The following is a 10,205-nucleotide window of genomic DNA, read 5'->3' as shown; positions in this document are numbered from 1 at the left end:
CACCCGACCCGGCTCGGTTCTCGGTTCGGATCTCGGGTATTCGGGTCCGGGTGGACCCGTGCTGCCCTCTACCTCAGAGTAACTACAGGGGGTCTGCCAAATCTTTGTGCGATGTGGAACATTAGCCGGAAATAGCAGAGCTTGTAGATTGGTTATTTTCTGAGAGTTGGTGTAGAGGGGAAAAATTAAATAAATAAATACATTTTGAGGGTTTGAAATGTAATGGTCTAACTGTCTGAACATATACACTGGTGCGAATACAACATTAATAGAAAAGCTACTGTAAGTCAACAAGTCAATGAAAGTATCTATGAAATCTATGAAAGAGTTTAATCTGCAATCATCATATCATACTATAATTAAGCCAATGTCTGTCTGTCTGAATGAATTAATGAATGTGTGTCAGAAACACTGCCGTAGCTCCTCACCGCCGGCACCAATCGCTCCCACTTTTCACACAGTCATTGACCATGATAATATGGAGGTCTTAACGAAGCCCTTTTTTCAATTTAACAAATGATAGATTAATAATGAATTTATTAGTGAATTAAAAACGCACCCCCAGCGGCCACAAGGGGGGGAGGGGGGCAATATCTCACAACGGGTAAGGGCTAGTATATAAAATTCACCAAATCTCTCGGCTATAGATGGGCATAACATGGGCAGAGGTTGACACACACACACACACACACCAAAAATGTTGCTCTTTATTAAACGTTTCGGTCTATTCGACCTCCATCAGGACAGACAATGATTGATGATTGTCTGTCCTGATGAAGGTCGAATAGACCGAAACGTTGAATAAAGAGCAACATTTTTGACAAGTTTTCTGACAGTGTGCGGGACCCTTCTTTGTTTTTCAAAGATAACCTTTTTAAGTATGCTTTATTGCCCTACGCACCTGTCACTAGCCTTCTGAGGTGTGCATCGGCCTTTTGCTAAAAAGGACCCCCAAATTGACACCCATTGATCCACATTTGAAGAGATATGCCAGGGACCCCATAAGAGAAGAGTCACATTTAATGGCATTTCTATCTCTGGGACTCCCAATTTATATTGTAAAATCAATGTTAATTTTCAAAAGTGGGTCCATTTAGGTTCCATTTTTACACTCAGAGTTACAGACGCATAAGGGTCCATTTGGTTCCTAACTATCATTTAGCTGGGGACCCCCTGGAACTCCCTCAAGGACCCCTAGGGTCCCCGGACCCCACTTTGAGCTAAGAGACCCTACGGCTGTGCCGTTTGTGAAACAAGCTTCTAAATATCTGAAACTCTTTACTTGTACTTTTTTGTGGCAAAAAAGCGCTCAGACTTTATAATTTTCTGCCTTGACCCCCCTCTCTCTTCTTTTTGTTTTTGATGGTGCAACCACTCCAAGGAACAGCAATGTCCCTATGTCTGTCCCTATGTCTAGAGTACCACCAGGGGGCGCTGTTGCACCACTCACTTCAGACTGGTCTGATGTTTTGGGATGATGGTAACTATGCACAAAAACTAATTTCACCCGCATGTTTTACTTGTAAAATTGTGACAATAAAGCTGATTCTGTATGGTTTCTGATAAGTTTGAGATCCCGCTCAAGCTAGAGTTTGAAGTAGAATTTGAAGTCCATTGAGCCCATGTATAAGCTGGGCAAGCCTGAGCCCATATATGTGGGCATCAGTGCAGATTGAAGGTTCTGGTTAACGGGATCTCCACATCAAAGCGAGGGACCCAAGGATTCCTTTAGCCTTATTGGATCTCCACATCAAAGCGAAGGACCCAAGGGTTCCTTTAGCCCTATTTTATACCAATGCGGAATGTTTGAAAATAATCCATCTAAAATATCCACAGATCTTGAAGAAACATACATAATTTAAGATCGTTTTAACACAAGCTTCTTCTCTTAATCGGGATCCCTGGTACAAGATCCTTTGGTTGCTGTGACTCGGATCTTTTTCCAGATTTCCACTCAGTTCACCCGTGTGAACTGAGTGGTGTAAGGCAGGGGTTCTCAACCCGTGGGTCGCGACCCCTCGGGGGGTCGCCAAAATATTTTAGGGGGTCCCCAAATTATTTTCCAAAAAAAAATAATAAAAAAAAATATATATATTTTCACGATTTTTCAAAAATAGCAGACCTACAAGCTCGTAGCGCGCCACTCGGTGGCGCGCTATGAGCTTGTAGATCTGCTATTTTTCAATAGCTAAATTATAACAATGCTTAAAACACCAAAAGGGGTTCCCGCCCAAAATGGTTTAAGGTTATTGTAGCAGTCAATTTATATTGGGGGTCGGGAGGGGGCGGGGCGGGGGTCCCGAGACATTGCCAAAGCATTTCCGGGGGTCCCCGGCCAAAAACGTTGAGAACCCCTGGTGTAAGGTATTATATAGCCTGATCAGCTGTGGTCTGACGTAATGTCTGACGTAATGAAATCACACCCGTGTGAACTGAGTGACCATAGCAACCATGCTCATTTTTTTGGACGTGGACACGTAAACTAACAAAGCCAGTTACTGAAAGAATATATAGGCCTACCTATTCAAAGATTTGTGCCGCATTTTTACGATTTTTCAAAAATAGCAGACCTACAAGTTCTTGAGCTTGTAGATCTGCTATTTTTCAATAGCTAAAGTACAACAGAAAGCTTGAAACACCAAAAAGGGTTCCCGCCCAAAATGGGTTAATAAAAACGCCATAGACAATCATTTTTTTTTAATTTTATTTTTTTTAATGAATATGTTTGGTTTCATTTTTTTTGAATTATTAGATGTTTCTTTTTTTTTATCTTTTGTTTTGGCTTTCGCCTTTATTTTATATTTTTGAGTGGTGCAAACCACTCCAACAACTGGCTTTGTTAGTACCCGTGTTTGTGCCTGTACGGGTGAGCATGGTTGCTATGGTTAGTATGTGACGTCACTGACATCACCGACATCACGACAGTTCACACGGGTGTGATTTTTTTATGGAGGGATAGAAAGTAGGCTGACAGGAAATGGGGAGAGAGATGGGGGGGATGACATGCAGTAAAGGCCGTCGGGATCGGGAGTCGAACCCGCGGCACACTGCCAGACTGGATTACCAGCCAAGGTGCCTGGACCGCTGAGCCACGGCCCAGGATGGACCGCTGAGCCACGGCCCAGGATGGACCGCTGAGCCACGGCCCAGGATGGACCGCTGAGCCACGGCCCAGGATGGACCGCTGAGCCACGGCCCAGGATGGACCGCTGAGCCACGGCCCAGGCCCTTATTTTTATTGAATACTTTGTTCGTTTTTTTGTTTTTTTTTAATTATTAGATGTTTGAACATCTACAGTTAGTTATTTTTTTAAATGCCCCAACTCCTGTCCTTTCCTCTTCCATCCTCCACCAGTGTCAGATAGGTAGGTATGGTATATAGGCCACCTGGCATGCTTCCAAAGAATGGCCATTCTCCTCCACTTATTAGTTCCTCCTCTTTGAGATGCAGTAGAGCGCCATGGAGGAGGCCGCGGACAACGCCTCCAGAGCCATGACGCCACCGACCGTCCACAGAGCCAGGACCTTGTTCTCCTCCATCAGCTCCACCACCTTGGGGCCCAGGAGCTTGGCCATCTCCCCGGGGAGCTCCAGGGCGACCGTCAGCCCGGCCGCCTGTACCGCGATGGCCATCGGCGCCGCCACGGCGGAGAACAGCAGCCGCAGACACCGGCCGTCTCTGACGGCGGCGCAGCAGCCCAGCAGGCCCACGTGGAGCAGGACCGAGCCCGCCGCCATCAGCAAGTAGCTCAGAGGTTCGACGTCCCCGGTGGTCCAACCTTCCAGGACGCCCCCTGGGACGGAGGACGGAGAACACCGTCCGAGGTCCCCCCTGGTCCCACCTCCCGGGACCACCACCCCTGGGATGGAGGACGGAGACACCTTCATCCAGACGCCCGCGACCAGGCCGGCGGCGCCGGCCACGAAGAGGACGCCGCTGAGGACAAACAAGAAGAATCTGAGGATTCTTCTTGGTTCTTCTTGGTTCTGCTTTATTAGCTTCATTTCTGCTGAGGTGATGTTTTCGATGTGGATTGATCGAGGGCGTCGGTAGATCTGCGAGGTTATCGGACACTGCACAGCTTTTATATCGTTGCTCTTTTTACAATGATGATGATGTCATGATGAGTCATCCGTGCCCAAATATGGAGTGCGGTGTCAACCATGTCCAAATATGGAGTACATGTATTGTGTCAACAGTGGTAACGTGGACTGTCTCACACTCACTCCGACATACTCATGAGTAACCATGGCAACTTTGATGTCATCAATATGATGTCATAATTAAAAGTCAGACTCCATATGTGGACGTGCCTGGCTCAGAACTGGGCTCTTATGCCCATACAGTATATGGATTCATGGAGCTGTCTGTATCCGTCTGCCTGTTCCACATATGGACACTGGGTTAGGGGCCCCGGTCCCGAGCCCGGGCAGAGGCCTTTTTAGGGGCGGTTCCGGACAACCGTGGGTCCGACCGACTTGACACCGGGCACTGCACCCCCTGCTGTGGTGTGGAACGCGTGTGTCGACGGTTCTGGACAACCGTGGGTCCGACCGACTCGACACCAGGCACTGCACCCCCTGCTGTGGTGTGGAACGTGTGTGTCGACGGTTCTGGACAACCGTGGGTCCGACCGACTTGACACCGGGCACTGCACCCCCTGCTGTGGTGTGGAACGCGTGTGTCGACGGTTCTGGACAACCGTGGGTCCGACCGACTCGACACCAGGCACTGCACCCCCTGCTGTGGTGTGGAACGCGTGTGTCGACGGTTCTGGACAACCGTGGGTCCGACAAACTCGACACCAGGCACTGCACCTCCTGCTGTGGTGTGGAACGCGTGTGTCGACGGTTCTGGACAACCGTCGGTCCGACCGACTCGACACCAGGCACTGCACCCCCTGCTGTGGTGTGGAACACGTGTGTTGAATTTGAAGTCGGTGCGGGCGAACGGTTCTCGGGTTACGTGGATTACAGACGTACAGACGTACAGACAGAGAGACATACAGACAGAGACTTGGTGCATTCACAGATAGATAGTTAGATGATAGTTAGGCGACTTCCAACACAGAGGTTTTCATTGAACATGACGGACGCAGGAAGCAGCAACACGTGCCTGGCTGCTGTAACGTGGATGGCGTGAGTTTGGATACTGTAAAAGCACACAAAGCTCAAACAAAGAACCCACGCAACATTCACAGTAAAAGGGCGACATAAAAGACCATGGCAGTCGCTCGCGACCTTCGAATTTCAATGGAGAAGTGACGGCCATGTTATGTTCGCTTCCGCGAGCTACAAGGATGTCTGTCATCTTACCAATCGTCTATTATTCTCACCAAAAACGAGCTTCAGAAAGGGTACAAAGAAATATGTGTGTTCGTGAACTAAGTGCCTGCAATTAGCACCGTCTGTCTGTCTTTCTCTCTCTCACTGCCTCTCTCCATATATCTACCATTCTCTCGGTACCTTCGAATTACGTTGAACAAATTCTATTGCTCTGGATTTAAATGATTACGGTAGGTATAGCCGGTATAGGTTGTCCTAATCTTTTACTCGCACACACTTCTTGCTCGTAAATTATTTTCTCCCGCTACAACATCCATTATGTAGCCTATATCTGCTATTTGTCCGTTTTTAGGTCTGTATATGTTATCCATTTATGTATATCTTGTTATTTGTCTGCCATGCCGTGATAACAGGGATTTATACAGATGCTGACTTATTGTTTGTTTTGTTCGCCGCTGTGGATAAGAGAACCGGCGTGACACCAAACAAGACGCACACGAGAGATATAAGGAAGCATCACTGTCCGTTGGAAACCTTGTATGTCCAAAACCGTACCCTTTTTATTATTATATATTTTTTTAAATATTGAAAATAGCTGATCGACAAGCGACATGTTGTGAGCTTGTAGATGGGTAGATTTCACTACTTTTTGAGCACCACTAGTAGGAGTGGACCTGGTGAGACGTAGGAGGGGCCCAGACAGGAGGCAACCCACAGAGCCTAGTCCCTCCACTTACCAGAATAGTACCTCTCAGTCCCGGCATAGTGGTTCCGGAGTGGTTCCAACGGATTGTGCGGCCCTGTCTTTCCCTAGTGGGACTGATTGAGGGTAGCTACTGGGACGTAAGTCGGGACTTGATCACCCCGGCTGGGTCACCCGAGTGAGGGGTATGATGTTCGAGAGACCCGAAAGCCCGATGACCTTGGGATAAATCACTGAGGATACGTCCCAGTTGCATCCAGGCGATGTTATTTTCGTAGGGCATTAATTCACAAAAGACATATATATATAAATTTAAATATGGAGATACGAGGTCTCTCATGGACGGAGAAAAGGAAAGCAGAAAGACATAATTTAGTCGTCTCTGTCGGGTGGAGACCTCATAATATGACCAAAACTGTTACTTCGAAGGATTCAAATTCAAAAGTATAGCAGATCCGCAAGATCGAAATGCGTGGCTTTGCTTTTGATGCTTTGGTGTGACCAGGGACATGCAGAGTGTGACCAGGAGGGACATGCAGAGTGTGACCAGGGACATGGTGTGACCAGGGACATGCAGAGTGTGACCAGGGACATGCAGAGTGTGTTAGAGTGGTGTGACCAGGGACATGGTGTGACCAGGGACATGCAGAGTGTGTTAGAGTGGTGTGACCAGGGACATGGTGTGACCAGGGACATGCAGAGTGTGACCAGGGACATGGTGTGACCAGGGACATGCAGAGTGTGACCAGGGACATGCAGAGTGTGTTAGAGTGGTGTGACCAGGGACATGGTGTGACCAGGGACATGCAGAGTGTGTTAGAGTGGTGTGACCAGGGACATGGTGTGACCAGGGACATGCAGAGTGTGTTAGAGTGGTGTGACCAGGGACATGGTGTGACCAGGGACATGCAGAGTGTGTTAGAGGTGGTGTGACCAGGGACATGCAGAGTGTGTTAGAGGTGGTGATGCTTTGGTGTGACCAGGGACATGCAGAGTGTGTTAGAGGTGGTGATGCTTTGGTGTGACCAGGGACATGCAGAGTGTGTTAGAGGTGTTTGGTGTGACCAGGGACATGCAGAGTGTGTTAGAGGTGGTGATGCTTTGGTGTGACCAGGGACATGCAGAGTGTGTTAGAGGTGGTGATGCTTTGGTGTGACCAGGGACATGCAGAGTGTGACCAGGGACATGCAGAGTGTGTTAGAGTGGTGTGACCAGGGACATGGTGTGACCAGGGACATGCAGAGTGTGTTAGAGTGGTGTGACCAGGGACATGGTGTGACCAGGGACATGCAGAGTGTGTTAGAGTGGTGTGACCAGGGACATGGTGTGACCAGGGACATGCGGAGTGTGTTAGAGTGGTGTGACCAGGGACATGGTGTGACCAGGGACATGCAGAGTGTGTTAGAGGTGATGCTTTGGTGTGACCAGGGACATGCGGAGTGTGTTAGAGGTGGCAGGGGCTGAAATCCCCTAAGAGGCCACTTTTGGACAAAAACAAATTAGCGAAAATAGCTGAGAGCTTGTAGATCAGCTATTTTCGGGGGGCAACCCAGCACTCCATAGCTAGTGGAGATGCGGCTGTAGGTCATGGACTTCTAAACTAATTTGTTCAACGCAAAATACTGCGTTCCAAGTTCAGGAGACTTCGGGAAATAAAAGCAATTCTCCTGAATGCTGCCTTCCGGCATGGCATGGAAAGCAGTGGCATTTTGACATTTCTTTCACCATGTAGTAAATGTTGCCTTCGTGGTCTGGAGAGGACAGTTGTTTCACAGACGGGTAAAAGGGCAGGGGCTGAAGCCCCCTTTGATGTCTATGTGTGCACATCCCTATGGGTGTGTCCCTCTTAGAGTATATATGAATAGAGACGGCACCCGGAGGAAACCCTGAGGCCAAATGGACATAGTGGCCGAATTTGGTAGTGCAGCCAGCACTGGTCCGTTGACTATCATTGCGCACGTTCATGTTATTGGGGCAATGACACGTGAACGTGTCATATACGTGAACGCGTGCAAACGGCGCAATCATGTTTTGTCTCTGTGACTGATCTAGGGGGCGCAATTTGCATTCAAAGATTTTCCTAGAAGCTTTGTCATTGGTCGATTTGCCTGTCTACTTCCTGATTGGTTAGTCATTGCGACCAAAATTACAAAGTTTCTAGGAACATCTTTGAATGCAGATTGTGGCCTCTAGAGGTGTCACAGAGAAGGAAAAAAATGTGGGAGCCTTTTACTCATTGCTGGCTGTCTGAATATCAAAACATAAATATAAAAAAAGGTCATTAAGATTTTGACATATGTGACCATATTTGACTGAGAGCCTGCCATCGCGCAAATTCCAGCTTTTCACCAGAGGAGAAAAACATTGTTTATTTTCTTCAAAATGAGTTACTAGCACAGGCAGACTCTTCATATACTAGAGCATGTCTGAAATAAGTGTCAGAGCTGAAATCGACATGTAAATATGAAATAAATGCTTAAACATGTAGCTAGGTGTAATGTTAGAGACCACAGAAGTGAACCTTTCAAGCCTGTTTTCTCAACTCGCTGTTTCTCTGCAAGACATTACTCTATAAGCCATATCTCCAAAACTGGTGGGTCAAACTGAACAACCAATATGTCAATTTGAAGCTTCTTTCAAATGACATGAAAAAACGAAAATTCAAAAAAATCCAATGGCAGTCCCTCAGTCAAATTTAGTCACATATTATTGCTTATAGCAGTGGATGGGAGGAGAAATCCGGTGCCGTCTCTAATATTAATATATACTCTAAGGTGCCGCTGTAGTGTGATAAAGCAGGGCGTTATTTACAGGGGGGAAAAAAAATATGGAGATCTGAGGTTTCTGCCCGGCAGGTAAAGAAGAGACAGTACACAGGCAGAGAGAAAAGGAAAAGTAGAGAGACATTAACTCTCACGCTGTTCCACTTGGCAGCTTCCTACTATATAGGGTTTGTCACCAAAATGTCACAATATTTAAATGTGTGGAGCATTTGCATACATGCACCTAGCAGGGGGGGGGGGGGTAGATATATGGACGAGAGAAGAGAACCAGAGCAAGCAAGAAAGATTTCTTTCAGAATGCATTTGGTTGAATTGTGGGTTGTGCAAATGCTGAAGCTACATACAGTTACATAAAAAGGTAATAGAGAGTGTATGATAGTTTGAAAAGTGACTTTTATATATTCTATGATCACTGCACATAAAGTGAAAGGGGGAGGGACTGCCATTGGATTTTTTTTGAATTTTCGTTTTTTCACGTCATGTGAAAGCAGGGAATCACAGCTCTGTCTGTCTGTCTATGTGTCTGTCTGTGTGTGTCTGTGTCTGTGTGTACGTGTACGTGCATGTGTGTGAAAGCAGGGAATCACAGCTTCAAATTGACACATTGGTTGTTCAGTTTGACCCACCAGTTTTGGAGATATGGCTTGTAGAGTAATGTCTTGCAGAGAAACAGCGAGTTGAGAAAACAAGCTTGAAAGGTTCACTTCTGTGGTCTCTAACACCTTACACCTTATACACCACAACGCTGGAATTTGCGCGATTGGAAGGCTCTCAGTCAAATCTGGTCACACACACGGTCTAGTCTATCAATAAAGGCAAAAAAGCCCAAAACGTATCATTTAAAAAAAACCTCACCCGTGGCTTTCCTGTGAGGCTAGGGTTAGGTTAGGGTTTGGGGTAGGCGCTTTACATAGATTGTGCATTACATTCACCCATTCATACACCGATTGCTGCGGAAGCCATGCAAGGTACCAACCAGCACATCGGGAGCAATTTGGGGTTCAGTGTCTTGCCCAAGGACACTTCCACATGTAGACAGGAGGAGCCGGGATTCGAACCGCCGACCCATGGATCATTGGACGACCTGCTCTACCTCCTGAGCCACAGTCGCCCGGTAGAGGGTGTCGGACTAATGAGGAGGCGCTGTTATCTCTCCCGACTTTAGTGATATTTGTCAGGTGAAAGAAGCGCTGGTTGCTTCCTGTTACCTGTTTCCTGGTCATGTGACCTGAGTAACCAATACATGACAGCAGCGTGTGTGGCAGCCAATCAGGACTATAGGTCCTCAGTATGACTCATGTATGACTAGGTCTTCTACATTTCATGAGCTTTCACTAATCATGTTTCACCTGACAAAAATCTGTCTTTTTGAGGATGTTATAATTATGAGCCTGTATAGATCTGCTATATGTCCTGGATATCAAGGGGTTAAA

Source organism: Electrona antarctica (genome assembly GCF_951216825.1).
Source record: "Electrona antarctica genome assembly, chromosome: 18".
Lineage (NCBI taxonomy): Eukaryota > Metazoa > Chordata > Actinopteri > Myctophiformes > Myctophidae > Electrona > Electrona antarctica.
Note: the sequence above shows the minus strand (reverse complement) of the source record.